At 43.0% G+C, this 22,745-nt stretch overlaps 1 long non-coding RNA gene and 1 pseudogene across 1 annotated transcript in view; one reads left to right on the plus strand and one right to left on the minus strand.

The window, feature by feature from the left end:
* LOC118012514 overlaps positions 1-22,745 on the minus strand; it is a 162,215-nt gene that overhangs the window by 25,497 nt on the left and 113,973 nt on the right. The gene's annotated exons all lie outside the window — the stretch shown is intronic.
* On the plus strand, positions 14,912-15,877 carry LOC118012513 (annotated as a pseudogene).

A 22,745-nucleotide genomic window follows, 5' to 3' on the forward strand; every position in this document is an offset into this window, starting at 1 on the left:
CACCCTTTGCTGGCACTTTGTTCCTTTCGACGTCTTTGCTTCTGCAACTCTTTAATGTTATTTAAAAATACACTCTTTGGAAGTCACATTCTCTTTTTTCTAGTTGTTACGGTGAGTGTTAGGATCCATAGCAATTGTCTACATCAGAACAGGAAGCTGGAAACCTGGTCACATGACTTTCAACTAATACCGACATGATAATTCTCAGTTCTCTCTTTTGCTAAGGAATCCCAGACCTTTATTTATCTCTAGTTATTCTGATATTCTACAAGCCTCTTAAATTTACATATCTTACATGGAACTCATAATCTTTTTTTTTCCACAAACAGGTTCCTACCTGGAATTTCTTGTCTTGGTGAATTCCATTCCCATCAACCCAGTCACCCAATATCAAGACGGTTGACTCCTCCTTCTCTCTTACCACCACATCACCAGGTTACTGATTTCACTGGAGTCTCCCACATTCTATTCCTTTGATTCTCCTCCCACTGCTCTACCCTAGGCCTTCATGATCATTGTCCAAAGCTATTAGAATCACCTCCTAACTGAATTCTAGTCTCTGTCTCTCCACCTCTCTTCCTCTACACACACACACACACACACACACAATCTTCTTGACTACTTTAAGACTGATCTTTCAAAAAATATTATCTTTTTGAATACTCAAACATGATTGAGTCATTCCAAGACTTACCAATTCCTGATAGCTCTCTTAATTTCCACAGAACACACTATAAATTACTTAGAATTCAGTCCCTTATAACCTAGTCTAAACCTATCTTTCTAGCCACATGTGCAGTCATTCTCACTTGGATGCTTAGGGGCGCCATGCACACGATATTTAATATAAATGGCCTCCCACTGCACATGGTGTTGTCAGTGTTCTGGAGTTTCATAGGAACAGCCCTGCTATACTTTATCATCTCTGGATTGCTCTCTGTCTCCTTCCTCCCCAAAATTTACATGTACACCTTTGTACTCTTCTCATCCTACCTGGAATAACTTTTTTAGCTTACCTACTGGCAAAATTCCCCTTCCTACTCCAAGACCCTACTCAGATGACTCCTAGCCACTTCTGGGTTTTTCTATCAGCCCCTTCACCTCTCTATAAGGTTGTATTATTGACATTTGTATCTCTCTCTCTCCTGTGAGGCAATCGGATTTTAGGGAGCAGCTTATGCAATTATACACCCCCATCTATCAGTCTAAGTAAGTCTTTGCTAATTGAATCGGAAATAATTTAGATGGACGGGGTGTGACTGAGTGTTGAGAGCTTTAAATGTCAGTTTGTAGAAGTTGTATTTCATCTTGTAGACAGTGGGGAGGCATCAGGACTGGGGCGGGGTGGGCGGTAGGTGATGAAATGGACTCTGCATGCTTAACAAAAATGAGGCAGCATCAAAAAAAAGAACAGTCTAGGTATGTGTATCTGGGCAGGACAACTGGGTTGCCTGTCCACACCACATGCCTAGATAATAATCCACCTCAAACATTACAGTCATATGAAGGTGTTGTTCTTGCAGTGGAGAATAATTAGCCCATTTCTGAATTGTCCCCATGTTAGCTTTCAGTTTTAATGTCCTATTTATTGTTCCAAATGTTGATTTGTTTAAATTGCCCTGTAAGCACATTCATATATGGTTCTCGATGGCATTGGCTGGGCTGCTTCTAGGTGTAAAGCGCAGCTTCTTTATTGAAGACCTGCCTGCCTATTGTACTTTCTGTTGGGATCTATGGGGAAATAACCTCCAGCTTAAGGACAGATGTAGGCTCAGTCTCTGTTTCATTCCCTTGTATGACTCCCCTTTTCCTAACTGGATCTCACTGACTTCCTAACAGAGCCAGCCTACGCATGGCAGCAACTTCACGACACAATCAAATCATCCTTCATGCTCCTTATCTCCTCCCCCTTTTCTTATTTGCTTTCTTTGTTTTTCACTTGGTCCCAATTTTCTATTTCATTAACCTCATTGCATATTTCTTCTGCTGAAAATCATGTAAAATGCATTTTGGAAAAAGGCAGGCTATAAATAAAATCAAGAAAAAGGGAAACAATAGCATGTCTTTTTAAAAAAGAGAAATACAAAAAAAAAAAAACAATACATGTGTATTACAGAAAGTTTATGAAATGTAGACAGGGATAAAGAAGACAATGAAAACTATTCATTCAGGGAATACCAATATTAACATTTTGGTATATACCTTGATAAATATTTACATAAAATGTATACAATATAAATTTATATAAATATAATACAATAGCATATTTTATAGTTATATGTATCTATGTATACTGATACATATACAGCCTGTATCTGCATATCTGTATCTAGAGACACCAATATAGATATACATGCACACCCAAATTGATCAAATATGTGTTCTAATAACAAAATAATTGTAAATAATATTTTATAATCTTTTTTATTCAACAATTTATATTATTATCTCTCCATGTCAGTATGTATCCATCTAGTTTATACATAAATGTATAGAATGAAGTTGGAGCATAGAATTGATTTCCTTCTATGTCTAAAGAAATAAAAGCAGCAAAAAACCAAAACCAAATACAAATATAAAACCCAACAGCAACCAAATTAAAGAAAAACACAACACCATCATAAGATAGTGATTGAGAAGATGAAGGCTTCTCTTTCCAACTCCCAGAAGTAGGATATGAAAAAAGAAGATTAATCAACAAAATCCTGGGAATTTTTGCAAGTATCCTCAAATTGGTAAGGAAAAAGAATAAGAGTTGAATAGGAAGGTTAGGATCTTCTCTGTGTAGGGAAGTAAAAGCAGCTGTTGGAAAGACATGGGTGCAAAGAGGAAGTAAGCAACTGGAACTGACAGTCTCATATGACATGTAGTCTCCAAGGAGTCACACTGAATTTAGAGTATAATCCAGAGCTGACATGTAGGACTAACGTTGCCCATTTTGTTAAGTGGAATGAACCCTTTTATAAGACATTTAACTGAATCTGACATCAGAGAGGTCAGAGACACATTTTTCAACAAAGACTGCACCCAGAACAAGCTGATTTCTTCCTCTGTCTTCAAGTGGATAGAGTTTCACACTCAGCCCTTCAATCAAAGTTTGGAGTGATGGGAAACAGATTTCAAGTGGAGAGCCCATGAGAGTTCACCCACCTTCCACTGGAAGAGGAAGCGTCCCTGTTAAACACAAGCAAGATCAAAAGAAACCACATGACACTAAGTCAACGTACTATAGCAACCAAAAATAATAGCGATAATATAAATAATAACAATAAGTGAAAGGAACATAGAATGTAGTTGATAGCCGAAGATTCCATTCTGGGGGAGAAGTAACCTAAGGAACAGAAGAAAATTCTCTGCGAATATTTAAATTCTATACCATTTAACAAGAATTTAAATTCAGTTTTTAGAAGAGCTCAGAAATTACATGATATATCAACTGAATGAGCTAGAAATGAAGGTTGCAAAGCTAAGGAACAAAAATGAAGACTAAAGCACGATCACTATAGAAGTAATAACCAAATTAGAAATAAGAAGGAACATAGTAAGTGTGGCTGGAAATGTAATCATTGAAATCCAGGAAAAGCTAGAGATAATTTCAATAAATTTAAATGATTTAGAAAGAGACTAAAGGAATTAGAGGAGAAGACGATAACAGCTATGAAGAAAGGTAATAATAATCAGGTGATAATAAACAGGAAGTAGAAAACCCAACGAGTGGAATAGAACAATCATTAAAAGATTCAATAGAAGAAAAATTTCCCTGAAAGGAGTGCCTGAGATAGATGTAAGACAAGCTGTGTTGTAGAAAAACATTAGTCTGGATGGTAGACTCTGAGATATATCCTTTTAAATTTATTGGAGAAGAAAAAATCATTCTCTAGGTTGCCATGAAGAATAAGGAAGTCTTTTTTTTATTTTTATTTTTATTTTTTTATTTATTTGAGAGAGAGAGAGAGAGAAACAGCATGAGAAGGGATAGGGTCAGAGGGAGAAGCAGGCTCCCCGCCGAGCTGGGAGCCTGATGCGGGACTCAATCCCAGGACTCCAGGATCATGACCTGAGCCGAAGGCAGTCGCTTAACCAACTGAGCCACCCAGGCGCCCGGAAGTCTTTTTTTAAAAAGGTTTTTTAATTTATTTATTTGATAGAGAGAGCACACAAGCAGGCAGAGCGGCAGGCAGAGGGAGAGGCAGGAGCAGGCTCCCTGTGGAGCAGAGATCCTGATGCGGGGCTTGATCCCAGGACCCTGGGATCATGACCTGAGCCGAAGACAGACATTTAACTAACGGAGCCACCCAGTCACCCCAAGAATAAGGAAGCCTTTTTAACAAGGGTCAGGTGATTTTTAGACTTTGCACAGCAACATTCAGTGAAACAGTATCACAATCATATGAGGGAAGGTATGTTGTGAAGACTTATTATCAACAATTAACAAACATGAAAGAATCAGGGGATAAGCACATGTGAGCCATTGTGGAAGCAAATAAGTCAACAACTACTTCATGATAAAATCCAGTCACCCAAGAGGTGAATGGAGAGGCCATGGAAGAAAGAACTGGGGGAGCAATAATGTAAGTGAAATAATACCTACCTGCAAGAACACAGTGAAATAATACCTACCAAGTTCTGAGGTAAAGATAAGTTTATGGCTAAGTTGATCATATGGTAGAAAGGTGAGGACTCCCCTCTGCGCCCTGCCCCCAAACCACACATGTCAGAGTTGGGTTTGATGCTGAGACCCAGAACTCCTGCAAAACATAGAGCTGAAGTCCTCTAGTGTTGAGCAGGAACTCTGGGGACCTTCTTCCTTGGCCTGCTGCTGCCTTTATGCCATCCCCTATTCTGGCCTCAGTATCTCTACCACTTTGATTTCTATCTTTTCCTTGCTCTTCCAATAGAGCATGATGTTTAGCGTAGAGCTTTTGGATTTATGTTCATGAGTGGGGTTGGACTTTTGTTACTTTTTTTTTTTAGAGAGAGAGAGAGTGCACATGAGTGGGGAGGAGGGACAGAGGGAAAGAGAGAATCTTAAGCAGACTGCATGCTCATTGTGGAGCCCGAGGGGGTGCTTGATCTCATGACCCTGAGGTCATGACCTGAGCTTTCAACCAACTGAGCCACCCAGGTGCCCCTGTAATGTTACTTTCTTATAGCGTTTTGCTTTGTTTTCAAATCAAGGTTATGTTCACCTCATAATATGAGTTGGAGTGTATTATTCTTATTTTATAACCTTTGGGTAGTTAGGTTAGACTGGAATCAATTTTCTTTCTTTCTTTTTTTTTTTTTTTAAAGATTTTATTTATTTATTTGAGACAGAGAGCATGAGAGACAGAGAGCATGAGAGGGAGGAGGGTCAGAGGGAGAAGCAGACTCCCTGATGAGCAGGGAGCCCGATGCGGGACTCCATCCCGGGACTCCAGTATCATGACCTGAGCCGAAGGCAGTCGTTTAACCAACTGAGCCACCCAGGCGCCCTGGAATCAATTTTCTTTAGATGTTATAATGTAATATGCATTTTAGTTGTGAATTTATATATTAATATAAGTATAGTAGTAAGAAAGCAAAGATGCTACCAGTTGCTTGGAATTTACTGAGATGTATTTTATGGCCCAGTACCAAGTCAAGTCTTACAAATGCTAATGTGTGCTTCATGTGTTCTCTCTTATCATTGGTTCCGGAGTTATGTATTAGGTCAAGATCATTTATGTTGTTCAAATCTTCTATATCCTTGTTTATTTTTTGTCTGCTTGAAGCCATACATTTCTGATAGGTATATTAAAATCTCCCACTATGATTGTGGGATATATATATATATATTACATCAATTAAGTCAATCTTATAGCAAATGTTGTATAAGTTAAACTTTATTTCCAGAAAGGCTTTATGCCTTAAAATTGATATTTTCTTGTATTAATATAACTTCAATAGCTTTATTTTGATTAATATTTACCTGGCACAGCTTTTCTATTCTATTGTTTTTACTTTTTTTCAACCTTCCTGTATCTTCACATTTTATTTACATGCTTTTATAAACAGCATGTAATTAGATTTTAAAAATTCTGACAGTCTGTGGATTAATGAATGTTCAACCTATTTATATATATTGTTATTGTATTTTTAGTTTATTTCCATTGTCTTATGTTGTGTGTAGTATTTATTGTACCTTTTATTTTTTTTTTTAAAGATTTTTAAAATTTATTTGACAGAGAGAGAAAGAGACAGTGAGAGAGAGAACACAAGCAGGGGGAGTGGGAGAGGGAGAAGCGGGCTTTCTGCCGAACAGGGAGCCCGATGAGGGCCTCGATCCCAGGACCCCGGGATCGTGACCTGAGCCGAAGGCAGACGCTTAACGACTGAGCCACCCAGGTGCCCCTATTGTACCTTTTACATTGTTGTTTTTCTCTCTTCTTTTGGAGAAATTGAATATTTTTTTAAATTCCATTTTTTTCTTCTACGGATTCAGAAGTTAAGTAATACTGTATCTATTCTTTTAGTAAAAGCTTATGAACATGAATGAAAAACATGAATGCTTAACTTACTACATTCCAAAGTTAACCAATATGTTTGCTTAGTATATCAAACAATGGATGTCAATTCCAGTCATGCTCTTCTTTCCTTATATGCTTTTGTCATATATTTTCATTGTAACCTTATTTTACTTTCTCCCACATTATTATTCTTTGATATTTATTCATTTATTTTTTAATTTTAAAAAAATTTAAAGATTTATTTATTTATTTATTTATTTATTTATTTATTTATTTATTTAGAGAGTCAGGGGTGAGGGGCAGAGAGAGAGTCTTAAACAGATTCCCTACACCTGACACAAGGCTTTGATCTCATGACCCTGAGATCACGAACTGAGCTGAAACCGAGTCGGATGATTAACTGACTGCACCACCCAGGTACCCCTCATGTAGTTTTTATAATATAGTTGCATGGTTCAAAAATTCAAAACACAATAAAAAAGGGGGAGTTCAATCAAAAATTCTTTCTCCTAACACTGACTACAATCCACCTCCTCACACACTTTCCCACAAAAATGATTTTTGTAATCTTGTATTTCTTAGTATTCATACACAAATAGCTATGAATATAAATTCTTATTTTCTACTTTCTTATATAACAGCCAGCATTCTGTAAATATATGTTCTGTACTTCGATTTTTAAAATTTAACAGTATATTTTAGAATTTTTTCATATCAATACATAAATGTTATTATTCATTTCAATGTATTGTTCAATATTTCACTGTATGGATGTACAATGATTTATTTAATGAGGACTGTATTGTTAAAACCTTGGGTCTCCAATCTTTTACTAATACAAACAATGATGTAATGAATGCTAGAGTGAACACTGTCATTTTATATAAGGATAGTTATATCTATAGAACAAATTCCCAGAATTGTGATTGCCAGGTCATAGAGTAAATGCATTTTTAATTGAACAGATTTTTCCAAACTGTCCTCATAGGTTTGGTTTACGACTACTTAGATTAAGATTTTTGCATCTATGTTCATGGGTAAGACTGGCTTATAGTTTGTTTTTTTTTTTTTAAGACTGGCTTATAGTTTTGCTTTCTTGTAATGTTCTTGGTAGATTTGGGTATCAGGATTATGTTTGCCTCAAAAAATGAATTTGGGATGTTCCATTTTTTCTTTACGTTGGTAGAGTTTGTGTAAGATTTGCTTTATTTTTTATTAAATATCTGGTAGAATTTTCTAGGGAAGCCATCTGGGCCTGGAGTTTTCCTTGTGGGGAAAGCTTTTAATTACAGATTCAAGATTTTAATTGAATTATGTAGCCTGCCGTTACCAGAGGAGGAAATTACTGTGGCCTCATTATAGAAAGATATTTTTACAGGTAAAAAATTCATTTATTTCTGAATTAATTAATTCATTCATTCATTTAAATGTAGCGGTCAGTGGCATCGTTTCAGAACAAGGCTAACTTAATTTGAATTCCAACTCTAACACTTAATAGCTGTATGAATGTAGAGAAATTATTTAAGTTTTTTGCTCCAGTTTTGTTGTGTACAAAATAAGAAAACAGTAAAATAGTAGTGCCTACCTCATTGTGGTTTTGAAGATTAAATGGGTTAATGCAAGTGAAGCCCTTAGAAAGTTTCTAGGCACATTACAGATACCACATAATTGCTTATTTCTACTACTGAAGGATCTCATTCCACTACATTCTGGTTTATGCTGAGAAGAGATTTGTAGTTTAATTTTTATTCCTTTGAAATGAATTATCTTTTCTGCCTTGTTACTTTTATGTGTTTTTTGTTTTGGATATTTTCCCATTTGATTATGATGTACCTCAGGCTATATTTCTCTTTATCCATTCTCCTTTTAAAATCTGCAGACAAGAGTAATTTATCATCTTTAGAAAGTGTTAGCTCTTATTTCTTCAAAGATTGCTTCTGCTTCACTCTCCTTTCTGGAATTCTCAGTATACATATGTTGTACCTTCATACTCCATTCTTCATGCTTTTTAACCTTTGTTTGTTTGTTTGTTTGTTTTTAAATATTTCCATCTCCTTGTCTGTGCTTCATTTCTAGGTCACTATATCTCTCTTCAGCTGTGACTAATCTGCTTTGTGGCCACTGAAGTTTTAATTTCAATTATTAGATTTTTTTGTTTTCATTTCTAGAAGTTCCATTTGGTTCTTCTTGTTTGGGTATACTTTATATTTCTAGTTCCTTGCTGATTTTCAAGGGTCCCTCTATTTCTTTTAACATATCAAACATAATTACAAATTATGTGTCTGATAATTCTAATATCTGATATATTTCATATTGTTTCAGCCCTCTTTTGTTTTGGCTTACTTTCAACCATGGCAAATTGTTTTCCTCTGTGTTTTGTGACATTAAATTCTAAGCTGCTCATTTTCCTTGGAACCTGATTTGTAGAAATTCTCAGGGACCTGGGATGAAGGTGGGTTCTTCAGAGAGGAAATGCATTCGCTCCACTCAATGCCTTAAAGCAATATCACAGTCCGGTATGATTTGAAAACACCCTTTTAGGTTAAGGTTTTTCAAATCATGAGGAAATATGAATTTGGGCTACAAATTTAAGTGAAATTTAAATTAATTTAAGTAAAATCAAGTAAAATGAACTTTAATACTCTAAAAATAATGTTTAGTAAATATCTACCTGTCTGTTCAAGTGTCCATCTGTGAGTCCATCCACTTATTTATCTATGTTTCTCTGTGTATATGTGCTTAGAAAGTTGCCCGAAATGAAATCTATCTAACAACAACAAGGTTTACTCCTCGGTAATGATATCTAATGAGTTTTATTCTTTGATCTTTGTTCTATTTGATCTTTGTTCTATTTTGTATTGCTTAATTTTATTTTATAATGATCACATCCCTTCTCCCCCTCCCCCCCCAGTAAGGATGTCCTTACTTTAAAAACAAACCGAACAGTTTGCTGTAATATATTAAACATCTTCCTTCAGGAGTCTGACCAACACCTTGCCTGGTCTCCCCTTGTGCTTCTGTCCTGAACTGGATTCCTGCCTCTCTGTAACGTTGGATTAGAGTCCAGTCTCTTGTTCCTAATCCGGCATCTCCAGCTTCACTACTTGCTGACAGACTTGTACCAAGCCTGCCTGCTTGGTTTTCACATCTGACCAGCAGGGAGAGTCCTTTTGCCAGGGCCTGCTGTCCAGCAGGTCAGTCTTTTGGTCTGCTTAGAGCTATACATCAGCCTGCTCAGCCTGTAAGCTTGGGACACCCCTGAAGCAGAGTTTAAGAAATCTATATTTGATCTATTTATATAAACAAAGGCAATAGACTGGAAATAAGGTGGGACCGTGTGCTTGCAGGGGGCAAGCTGAGTCTCTGTAAGAATTGAGATTTCTTTTCAAAAACAATCGCCATGCATTCTGTGGTTTTCATTAGGAGCCAGATTTGGGACTCCAGCACTTCTTGTCCAGAAAATCTGCCTTAGGAAAATAGGATGTCTCAAGACATTCAAAGGACAAGTACTCCAACTGCTTTTAAAACTTAATCATGTGTGAAATGTACTACTTCCACCTGTATTGGCCATTTGGCCTTTGCGGCAGGCGTCCTGCCAAACCCCTGTGCATGTCACCTGTCCTGAGGCAGCGTGGGCCCGGCTTGGGACTCCGGTGCAGCCCAGGTGACCCCACAGGGGCAGGAGCTTCTCAGTCTTTTTATTCCCTCTCTCTTCTTTCTCCCCCTTTCCCCAGGCTGAGTCCTAGATGCCCCAGCAGTCTGCTGTTTTGTTCAGGTTGGGCTGGGTGCACTGAACTTTTGGTACTAAACCTGCCAGAAAAATCGATCTGTCACCTGTCCCAACCCCTTAGACTCCTGCTGTCTCTTAGCGACGTGTGGTCAATCCAGGTGTTGTATTATATTGCAGCTTTCCTGGTTGCAAAGTGAACAATGATCCTTACCAGATAACACACAGGCTGAGTTAGTACCAGCTCACATCGTCAAAATTCTTTAGGGATGTGTCTACTGAGCAATTTCTGGTACCACAGCAGGTAGGTGAGGGAAATATTTAAGGGCCTGTGGGATTTGCTTTACCACCTAAATCATGCCTATTTCGTGACTGCTTTCTTTGTCTATAAAAGAGACCGCAGAATAGGGTTCAGGTAAGGGAAGGACCACCCCGGGCCTGGAAGGAAGACTGAGAGTCTGACCCTTTGGTCAGCCTCTTTTTCTTGGATTGTGATAGACGGTTCGCCACCACCAACTCTTTTTATCTTTTGAGTAACACTTTTGATATAGTTGGGGGGGAGATTTCAAAAGTAATACATGCTTACTTTAGGTAATTAGAAAAGTCCAGAATATACAAGGTGAAAAATACAAATCATCCATAATCCTGCAGTCTAGTTATAACAACACTGCCATTTCGTATATGTACTTGTGGTCATAGATGGTATGTAGGTTGGTAGGTAGGTAGACGCACAAGCCAGAACATCGTTACATTTGGCTGTGCCAAGACAATGGAGTTCTTGACTCTCCAGAAGAGTGGGTTGCAAGGGGTCATTCTCAGACTAGCAACATAGGCATGCCTTGGGAACTTTTTAGCAATACAAATTTTCAGGCCTACCTCAGACCTCTTGGGAGTAAGAGTCTGGGGGCGGGCCCAGAGATGTCTCATTTAACCAGCCTTGCAGGTGATTCTCATGTATACTAAAGTCCGAGAACTACTGCTCTATAACTCACCTGACCCTCTGAACTACTGACCCATTCTGACCCCTTCCCCATCTGCTATATGGGATTGCCAGAAAAGATTCTCAATTTAGCTCATTGGAGTTTAAACTTAGTCCAAGCCAATCATTTATACAGTCCATTTAGGTTTAACTTTGTCTTCTTGGGACAACTGCTCAGTCTTTCAGATTTTTTCCCTGTCAAATTTATCCAGCTCCTCTCAAGACGGTGTCTGGGAATGTGGGCTTTGCCTGTCCATGTCCACAGGGCTAGAGGGACACCTGGCCTTGTGCTGATGTTCCCCTCGGTGCTGAGTGCTGGTGCTGAGAGATAGCTGGCCTGATCTCATCTTTGGACATTCTGCAGGCATTTGCCCCGACATTTGTGACCGCAGCCATATTTGTGACCACTGACACATTTGTGACAATCCTGTTCTTTCTCAGATTGTCCGGGGGCCAGGGGCCTCCCTCTGCTATCTAGGTCTTTCCATAGCTCCAGCAGTTACTGTAGACCCCTGAGTTTCTGCCACATCTTCTATCTACTCTTAACTGGCTTGGCTCCCTCATGCTGTCACCTGTCCATGTCCTAACTTGGGGTCCATACCCTGAGGGGATGCTCGCTGGACTCAGCCATGTCTCTCTGCCTTATTGGTCACGTGCCTTGAGCTTGCCTTGCACAGTGGTCTCTGCCCTGAGTACCCAGAGGAGACTAGTGAAGGTTCTGTCTGCCCATGGTCCCTCTAGCTCAGGGGGCATAGCTTCTTCTCCCTCAAATCTCCCCAACTCTGTGTCCACTTTTCTTCCCTCTAATCTCTTATGCAAAGCCACTGATGTGTTGAATGACCCTCTTTTCCTAGTTCCCAGCTTTCAAGCTCATCTCAGGTGTAAATGCCTATTTTGAATGTCAAAAGCTAAAGAGTAATTTTTTCTCTTGGCATCTGTAATCATGCCTGGCCTCGAGGCAGATGGATGTAGGAAGGCAAAAGAGAAAAACACAACAATATGTTTCCAAATCTTACCCTCTTTTCATAATCAAATATATACACAACGTTCACATAATTTGGATTCTGCTGCACGTACTTTGTGATGGGTCTTTTTTTTTTGTCACTTATCCATATGCCATGAACACTATTTCCATGTCATTAAATACTTTTCTACAACATGACTTTTAATGGCTCTGAGGAATTCAATTAAATGTGTGGTGGGAAGGAAATTACATTGCTATTTTCAAAGCTATTGGCAGTTCGTCTTGGTTTCTCTGGGGCATGGTAGCACAATTTATTTAAGAGAGAAATTATTATTATTATTATTATTATTTTAAAGATTTTATTTATTTATTTGAGAGAGAGAATGAGAGAGAGAGAGAGCAGGAGAGAGGGGAGGGTCAGAGGGAGAAGCAGACTCCCTGCCGAGCAGGGAGCCCGATGCGGGACTCGATCCCGGGACTCCAGGATCATGACCTGAGCCGAAGGCAGTCGCTTAACCAACTGAGCCACCCAGGCGCCCAAGAGAGAAATTATTATTTTGTTTTAATTGGGATAAAAGAAACACTTTAATGAGCCTTTTGATTATACAAAGGCAAGAAGTAATGCCTTCACTGGAGCCAACGTTTTAGGCGAAGAAGGAGGTAAATGGTGGTGAAAAAGTTGTCTCCTTGAGTTGTTCTGATGGTTGTAGAGTTTTGGCTTCCTTTGGGAGTTTGGAGTCAGGGTTTGCAGCCTAGGATGCAGGAAAGGGAGGAGGACTTGGATACAAGTAAAAATGAACTCCAAAAGGTGGAAGTGGGCCAGTACAGAGAGGTGAGATGGTCAGCAAGAAGTCCATTGCGCTGAGGCACAAAAGATGGATTTAGGAATATTGATGTCTCACTTTGACATGTTTTATTTTCCTGTCTTGTCTTCTTTTATCATAAAAATCAAGGAAAGACTATTGCACACACAGTTGCACACCCCATTGATGCCTTGAGAAATGAAGGAAGGGGGATGTTTTCAGGTTTGCAGTGAAGTGGAAGGAGGGTAGAAATATGGCCAAAAGACATTAGACATTGAGAGCAGCATGAATCAGGGGGTGTCAGCTACCTCCAACCACTGCAGCTACTCCCACAGATTATGAGAAACATTCAGGAATCCCTGTGTCATAAAGATTGAGAAGTCCAGTTATTTTATTTGAGTATTAAATAACAGGGTGACCACACAAGGCTGGAAAGCCTGGGACACTTTAACCATAAGTGTATATTAGTTTGTTTAAACATGTCTTATTTGGGCTATTTTTTTCCCATTTTCTGCTGTCATTCATAACACTGATATAAGCAGCCTTATAGATAAAGTTTGGGTATATTAGTCATTGTGTCCCTGGGGCAAATTCCCTGAAGTGGGATTGCTTGGGTGATGGAATGCCCATTTCAAAGACTTGTGATGTAGAACAAATTTGTTTTCAGTCTTTGAATTTCCCAGAAGAACCTGTAGGGTCATGAATCTATCAGAATCACTACTTTGCTTGTTGTCTGTGAACCAGACGGAGGATTCCGGGTGTTTGGAGGAATGCCTATGTCCTGAGTTCAAATCCTCACACCACACTTACGGCCTGGGAAACACTGGGTGAGTCAGATCTCTCTCTCTCTCTCTCAGATTTTCCTCACTTCAAAAACAAAGATGATTCAGTATCAACCTCCTAGGTTTGATTTCATGGAAATTACGTTTAGAAAGTTCATAGAATTTTATAGATACTAAAAATCCATAGATACTAAAAATACTGAATTATCTGCCCTTTTTGTTCATAGTGAGAGAGACTTGAAGATTTCAGTGTTTTTGTCTCCGCAGCTCCAGAAAGGGAAGAAACATAAGCCATGTGGAACCTGCTTGCTCGGGTGTCCTCTGCCAGCCATTAGCCTGAGTAATTTGATTCAAGGATATTTATGACCCACTTTCTGAAAAGCTGCCGCCCAGGCGGTGCTGTTTCTTATGTTCCCTTGCCGAGAAACCAACGGACAAGTAGAAATTGTGTGTTCTGTAAAGGGGCAGGTAGGCTTCTCTGGAAATTCTGGAAAGTCCGCTGGGTAAACACACATCTGTTTCCCTAGGACTCACCAGGCTGGAGCCTGGGCGAGGGTTCCTCTTGTCCTCATTGGTGCTTCTTCTCTCAGACCCTCACTGGCAATCATTAGATCTCATCTGGCAGAGAGCAGGGGCCCTGCCTGTCTCTGAAACGCCTTTCTTTCATTAAGAATGAGTCATGTTCAGTATGGCCGGCTGGTACCAGAGGGGCAGGAAGTGTTTGCAAATGAGCTCGTGCTCCTTGACACCTGCGAGGTCAAATCCCACACACAGACAAGAGTTGCTCAGGAGCATGTGTACAGGGCAAATCGGGAGGAGAAATCCATGATGGTCCTATCTCTCTAGCTCCCCGATGTCACTGTGGAGGCTTTTTACAGACGTTCTTCCATCAGGGCTGGGCCTGGGGGGGTGGCTGAAGGAGGTGCGTCACGCTCTGCAGGGGTGGATCCCATCTTTATTTAAAATTCTAGAATTTTGCTTCTCATGGATTTTTTTTGGCATGGATTTTGATTAAAAGATATTGCTCTATTGGATTGAATAGTGTCCCCCTCCTCAAGTTCAGAACCTTAGAACGGGACCTGATTTGGAAACAGAGTCTTTGTGGCTGTAGTCTGTTAAGATAGGGTCACACGGACTCTCTTTTCCGGTTACTGCGGTGTGAAGAACCATGAGCAGCAAAGTCTCCCGAGACACCCTGTGCGAGGTGGTGTGGGAAGCCCTGCACGGGAACCAGCGCAAGCGCCGGAAGTTTTTGGAGATGGTGGAGCTGCAGATCAGCCTGAAGAACTCTGACCCTCAGAAGGACAAATGCTTCTCGGGCACCATCAGGCTTAAGTCCACTCCCTGCCCCAAGTTCTCTGTATGTGTTTTGGGGGATCAGCAGCACTGTGATGAGGCCAAGGCAGTGGATGTTCCCCATATGGACATTGAGGCGCTGAAGAAACTCAACAAGAATAAGAAACTAGTCAAGAAGCTGGCCAAGAAGTATGATGCCCTTTTGGCTTCAGAATCTCTGATCAAGCAGATCCCATGAATCCTGGGCCCAGGCCTGAATAAGGCTGGCAAGTTCCCTTCCTTGCTGACCCACGATGAGAACGTGGTGGCCAAAGTGGATGAAGTGAAGTCCACCATCAAATTCCAGATTGGAAGAAAGTGCTGTATCTGGCAGTGGCTGTTGGCCATGTGAAGATGACAGATGATGAGCTTGCGTACAACATCCACTTAGCGGTCAATTTCCTGGTGTCCTTGCTCAAGAAGAATTGGCAGAACGTCCGGGCTTTATATATCAAGAGCACCATGGGCAAGCCCCAGCTCCTGTACTAAGGCACAGCTCAATAAATCCTAGTGCTACCGTTAAAAAAAAAGACAGGGTCACACGGGAGTAGGGCAATCTCTAAGTCCAGGGACTGGTGTCTTTATGCGAGGACCATGAGATACACAGAGACACAAAATGGAAGACCCACACGTGAAGACAGAGGCGGAGACCAGAGCGATGCAGTGACAAACCAAGGAAGGCCAAAGATGGCGGCAACCAGCAGAAGCTGGGAAGAGGCAAGGCAAGCTTCATCCTTAGAGCTGTTGGGGGAAGAACAGCCCTGCTGACACCCTGACTTCTGACTTCTAGCCTCCAGAACAGTGACAGAATCAATTTCTGGTGTTTGGAGCTCTCCAGTCTGTGGGACTTTCTAATGGCAGCAGCCCAAGGAAACTACCGCGAGTGCATGAAAATACAATTTATCTCGATTGCAGAGTTTTTTAGCGCCCTCTTAAATTCTGTACCTGCGTTGAATGCCTTTCTCTCCTTACCCTAGTGGCGTCTCTGTCCTCTCCTTTATCTCTTCTTAACAACCCAAGGAGGAACACACAGAAGAAAATTGTCTATGGGCTCCTTCCAATATGACATATACGATACATGAATGATATTAATGTGACTTATTTTGAATCCTCAGTTGGCAAGGTCTGAACATATCCAGGCTGTGGATATTTATGTCCAGGGATATTTGTTCACGTAAAAATACTTATTAGGCCCAGACAGTGTCAGAAACTGTGCTGGCTGACAACAGCAAAATACACAATCTCTGCCTTTAAGGAGTTCATGGTTTAGAAAGGGAGATAAGAGAGAGACACAAGCATCACAGAAAGGGGTGGTGCAAAGCAGGGGTCGTGCTCCCCCAGAGGTTTTTGTCTGCCCCACAATCCTTCCAGGCCCTTCACAAGAAACTCTCTAGATCCACTCCTTCTCATCCATGGGGCAAGAGTTGAAAGCTGAATGTCTCCTTTGCCCTGTTCCCTTCCTCCTGATTCCCAGTAGGTGTGGGCCTCCTGGTGTTCTGCCAACACCTCTTCTCTCTTGGCCAAGGTTGTGAGAGAGGAGATCAGGCCCATGATGATGTCAGAAAAACTCCCGGAGCCAGGAGACCCACGCCAGGGTTCAGAAAGAGCGTTGTCAAAATAGAACCAAGAATACACATTCTTTGGGAATGGTGGGGTAAGGCTAGGGCCCTGGAGTGGGCCTCAGAGTTCAAGGGCCACTGGGTGTCTACTGGTAGTAACAGGATAAATCAGATCTCTGCTGGCTTGGAGAGCCAGCTGGGAAGGAAGGGCAAGAAGGAAGAAACAGGCTAATGGTCCCATGAGCCTGGGATTCGTGGGTGATGCCATACTGGAAGAAGAACAACAGAGAAAAGAGGGATGGGCCGTAGCTCTGGTGCATGATTTTCCCAGCTGGAGAAAACTCAGCCCTCTTGGAACCAGCTGTATCTAAAGCCATTTGCCTTAGTGATGCAAGTTAAAAATAGTGGTAATTGCCAGCTCCCTGAGTGTGACCAATTATTACCATTATTATAATTGGACTGGAAATTAACCCACTGTATATGGAAGCCACAACATATCCAAACTTGTTTCAGGCCAGCTGGTGTAGAAATGCTAATGTTAGCGTGGTTGGTGTGTTCTTGGAAGAACTCAAAGAAGAGGTGGGAGGTGGGGGGGACAGTGGCGGCTGCAGCCCTTGCTTCTTCCCAGCCTCTGCAGCACATCTGAAATCCAGAGCAATGAGAAGCTGTGCCACGGGGCTGACTGGCTTTGCCCCTCCTGGCGAAGCGACATCCAGCCTGACTGTCCCCACGTGTTCACCTGTTCTCTGGCGGAATGGGTGTGTGAAGGCATGTGTGTGAAAGACACGAGTTGTGTCTTCCCACAATGGCAGCTTTATCCAATCATAAAGCAAAGTTAAATCACAATGATAAAGCACGTTCAGGATTCCAAACTCAATGACAAGTCACCATGGGATTAAACTTGGCTTCTTACACAGCATACAGAGCAGGACAGAGACAAGCCACACAACAAAGATAACAGAAGGGCGCAGGAAGTGAACGAACCCAACACAAAGTCAGTCTGGGGGCGTGCAGTTGAGATAAGGCCTCGCCACTTACTGCTTCTGATGTTCACGCAGGGAAGGCTCTCGGTTCTGTTTGGAGATCCATTGGGCAGAGCCTTCGGCAGCAGTTGCCTTTTTTAAGTGGTCAGACATAGAGGGGTCATGTCTGAAGAGTCTGACGGTTTGCTACCCAAATCCTTCCCTTTGTAAAGGGATTTCATCAGTTTTGGGTGTCTGCAGACCTCCTCTGTTCTGCTTGTTATCAGTTCTGGGTGTCAGCTGACTTTGGTCCCGGTGATATCTCCTAGCTGCAGTACCTTAACTGCTTGCATCATTGCTTGACCGGGCGGGCCCCTGCTTGACATGAGAGACTCCATTTTTCTCTCTATAGGGTGCATGGCTATGAGCGTGAGGCCTGTGTGTTCTAGAGGGTCTGAAGAGGCCTGAGATCTCTGGGAACCCTAAACTAATCGAAATTCTGAGGTTCACATAGAAGATTTGTCCATTTTGGAAAACCAGACTTAATGGGAAGAAGTTGCCCTGCACAGTGTGGTAAGAAAGAACAGAGGAGATTTTTCTCCCTGGCAACTCTACAGTAGAGCCGGGACCAGGGTGAGGCCTGCAAGGCAAAATTTAAGGAGGATCTCACTCCCAGGTCCACACGAGTATAGTGTCAGCCCCAGCACAAACCTGAGAGTGAGGGCCTCCTAAAATTTGTGCCCTAGCCCCAGTCCTACTCTCGGGAAGCCTGCCCCTGGTCCTTATTGGAAGGGTAGTGAGCAGGATGGCTGTCATGGGGGTGACCTAGGAGAGGACTTGGGAGGATGGAGGCTTTTGTGGCAACTGTTTGTTGCCTCCCCAGACATTCACTTCTCCTTCTTCCTTTGTAACAGGAGCCTGATTTTTATTTGGGAGTGGTGAGCAATAAACCTAGTTTAACAAATCCCATAAAAAGATATTTCCCAGGAGCCCTTGTACCTTACAGCTTGGTCATGAGACCAGGCTTCCCTCTTGGAAAGAGAAGCATAAATATATGCCACATGAGCAGGACAGGCTGCTTAAAAGGAGCTAAATAAACTGGAAAAACTTTTTTTTTTGCCATTTTGACTTTCCTCCTCCTTCTAGCCCGCAATTTGGAAGCTCCAAGGATATCTCGGATCATCAGTAACCTTGAGAATGGAAGCCACATGCTAGGAAGACACAGTAAAAAGAGAAATCTAGGTCCTGAATGACACTGTGGAGCTGTTAAAGATGCTGTTATTAAATCTCATACGAGACAGGTCTTTATAGATACAAAATCTATATCTCCGAGATAGCTCTGAGAAGAAGTAATTGGCTTCACTTCTTCTTCTTACAAAGGGCCACGCAGGAATTGAGACCCAGGGCTCTCTGAGTCCAAGTCCAAGCTGCTAAGGGCAGCTACCTTGTATCACTGTGAGGCAAGAGTACTCACGGCTAAGCTTTGGGAAACAAGCTGTATGGGTGTCTGTTTGGGGCAGAGCTGACAGTCAGCCCCTTTCTTGACCCGGCTTTTGTTCCCATTAAGGGCCCCTGAGCAGCTTGTGCTCCCTAAACCTGAAGCCTGCTCAGGGGCTCTGCTGTCTCCCTACCTCTGTAGGCCAGGCCCAAGACGTCAGCCTCCCTCCTGGGGCCTTCGAGCTCTCAGCTTCCAGGAGGCCACCTGCACATGCTGATCCCGGCCAAGGGTTTTCTGATCCAACTTCCACACACTCAAATAGATTAGGATTCCATGAAATATTGATGCCTTTTCCTATGGTCTGGGGAAATCTGTATCTATCCAGATCAGCCAGGCTGACTGATAAATCAGGCTGAGGGGAGGCACTCTTTTGTTCCACTGCTTTGCCCTTCACTGACAGGAGAGGGAGAGGAGTCCTGGCTGGAGCACGCTCAGGTTTCCAGGGCAGCTCAGGACCAGCAAGGCTGCCCAAGGACAGGTTCTGTGGGGGGTGGCTGGGAAACAGGACTGTTCTTAGGAAAACCGTTCAGCCAATAGACAGGACAGGGCCTATCTTGTGTAACTTGAGCCCCCCGCCCCCTGTCATATCCCAGGTCCCCCAACTTCCCACTTCTTTTCTGCCCCCAGATACTCAGGTCGCTGCTGATGTCAGAAAGTAATTCCTTTCCTCTTGAGGACTTTGAGATCTTCAGCAGGCTCCCCAGCCTGGCTGAAATTGTGGATTGTGTTTATCTTTGTGTTCAGGCTTGCTGATCACACACAGAGCTGATGGTGGGGGAGGGGGTATGAGAGACAAGGGAAGAGAAAGTTCAAGTGCATAGTTTGGCTCAAAGGGCAAGGAAGGGGATGAAGTGAGGTGGGCCACGAGAGAATTCTCCTTCCTGGTACACGTCAAATGGGGGACATCAGCTCTTCCTGGTTCTATAGCAGCTTCCGGCCTTTGGACTCAAACTGGGCTCTGCAGATTTTGGACTTGTTGGACTGCATAATTATATGATCCAATTTTCAATGACACACCTCTCTCTCTCTCTCTCTCTCCATATATATATATATGTATGTATGTATATATATATATATATTCTATTGATTCTGTTTCTCTGGGAAACCCTAATACACACTGTCAAGAAGCATCCCCATGGTGACCCAAATTAAAGGGCCATCACTAACCTAATTATAACTGCCAAGGGACAGCCAAACTGCCATGGGGTAGCCAATAGGGCTAAGGAACACATGTGGAAATTTCCAGAATTATCTGACATAAATCTTTAGGAAGGGTAGCTTGTTTCCTTAGTGTGAGAGCTAAGGAAATATTTCCAAGCCCTTATGGTAGGCTGAACAACATCCCCCTAAGGATGTCCACCTCCTAATCCTCAGAACCTATGAATGTGTTAACTCACAAGGGCAAAAGGGACTTTGCAGATGTCATTAAGGATCTTGAGATGGAGAGACTGCTCTGGATGGTCCAGGTGGGCCCAATGTAACCATAAGGGTCCTTATAAAGAGGTAACAAGAGGGTCAGAGGAGGGGGCAAGAGACATGGCAATGAAGCGGAGGTTGCAGAGGTGTGCTCTGAAGATGGACAAAGGGGCCGTGAGCCAAGGCAGGCGGGTGGCCTCCAGAAGACAGAAAAGGTCAGAGAGACTAGTACGGGTTATAGCTGGCAAATATGTTACTGCCCCCGGGGCAGCGCGGGACGTGAAGAAGTCAGCCTGTGGCCGACACTGAGGTTGTGCAGCCCTCCCCACTGCCATGCACTGACTGACGCACTGAGAACGCAGGGGGAATATGGATACACACGGGCGAAGTCATGGTGTGACTACCAAATGCAGCCTAACTGACCCAAGCGTCAGCTGCGTCCTCTGTGGGCGCCTCAAAACGGTGCATGTAAGGACCAGGAGCCTGGGCACTTTTTGGAGACACTTAGGGTTTTCAAGGAAGGCAGGTCTATCTCACCAATGGTAGGGACTGGTGTAGGGACCGCTCTCCCGGCCCAGGATTGTGTTTGATGCCAACACAGGACTGGACCAGGCGGCGTGCCTACCTGCTGTGGACGCTCTGGTGTACTGTGAGGGTGGCCTGAGAGAGCCCGGCTAGGCAGCCAGACGACAGCCCAAGCTGTCAAGGTCACTGGGGACGGAGGCCGTCCTTCTGTTTTTTAGCTCCCCACCCACCCTATAGGTTTCCTAAGTTTGGCTTGGCTTCCCAAATAATCGGATTTTCACATTCTGTCTTTATGTTTTCTTTAACTATTTTTAGATCCTTTGATTCTGCTTAGTTGGCCGCTGCTCTTCCCCCAAATACTTGAAGAACTTCCAATTCGGCATTTCGGCGGAGGCCAGGACTTGGGGCTGGGAAGCGGGCCCCCTTCCCACCGCAGCTCCCTGCTCTGCCCAGTGAGGCCGGAGGCCCACAGGCGGCCTTCCCGGCGGCGGGAACGAGCCAGCCCAGGCTTTCTCACCGGCCACCGGCGGGGTGGGGCGGGGAGGCGCCAGCTGTGGATGCAGCCCACGGCCTCGCTGAGGGTGGCCCTGCAAGGCTTTTCTCCAGAGAACCGCCACGGCCCTTCTAAAGCTTCTCTGTGCCAGTGGGCCAAACAGGACGGACGCCATGGCACAGAGATGGGTTTTTTATTTTTTAGTTTTTTTTTATTTTAGAGAGCACGGGCGAGCACACACAGAGGGGGCGGCGCAGAGGGAGAAAGAATCTCAAGCAGACTCTGCTCTGAGCGCGGAGCCCCACGCAGGGCTCCATCCCAGGACCCTGAGATCATGACCTGAGCCGAAATCAAGAGTCTGACGCCTAACTGACTGCATCACGCCGGTGCCCCCCAGAGATGGCTTTTAAACTCCTGTGACATTTCAATACTACTTAATGATCTCTCAGTCACCTGGGGTATTCCTTCTCCAAAGCCTGGCACCCGTTGGTGGCTGCCTGGGCTCCACTCCTGCCTTTGGCTCCTACCACCTGCGTGACTGTACTGCTCTGGGGCCTCAGGGATCTCTTCTGTAAAATGGGTCTAATAATAATAGTGTCTACCGCCTGATACTGCTGTGAGGATTAAATGCGTCAATATCTATATAAAACACTTAGGACTGTGCCTGACACATAACACACACTGGGGAGGTTGTTGGTGGTTACTTGGGCCAAACCTCTGCAGCTTTCCCCCAGCTCCCATCTCCAGCCCTGAGCCTGGATTCTCAGGCAATGACGTTACTGTTTTCACTGCTGAGGAAACAGAGGCCTCAGCTACAAAGGATCTGGACTCCACTCCACTTCAAAGATTTATATTTCATGAATTTGCATCCCCTCCTTCCTGATCTCAAAGGGCAAAGGGCCCCTCCTCTTGGCCAGTGCTAACGCTCTATTTGTGGCCTGAATTCCTGCTCTTCCCGTCTCCTAAGTCTGGGTCTCCGGGGCGGCCATGCCCTGGGTCACTTCCCTTCAAGGCCACACTTCTTAATTGCAAAGGAAGTGGTAGTTAAAAGACATTCATGGTAGAAAAAAATACAAAGCACTAAAAATAAAAATCACCCAGAATCCCATTTAACTGGCCCCTCTACACCCCGTTGCCACCTGCACAAGATGATCTATTCGTGGATTTCAACACACCATTTCTCTGCTTCAGAACTTTGCAAGGTTTTCTCCACT

This window comes from Mirounga leonina, unplaced genomic scaffold, assembly GCF_011800145.1.
Source record: "Mirounga leonina isolate KUSES-001 unplaced genomic scaffold, KU_Mleo_1.0 Mir_151, whole genome shotgun sequence".
Taxonomy (NCBI): Eukaryota; Metazoa; Chordata; class Mammalia; order Carnivora; family Phocidae; genus Mirounga; species Mirounga leonina.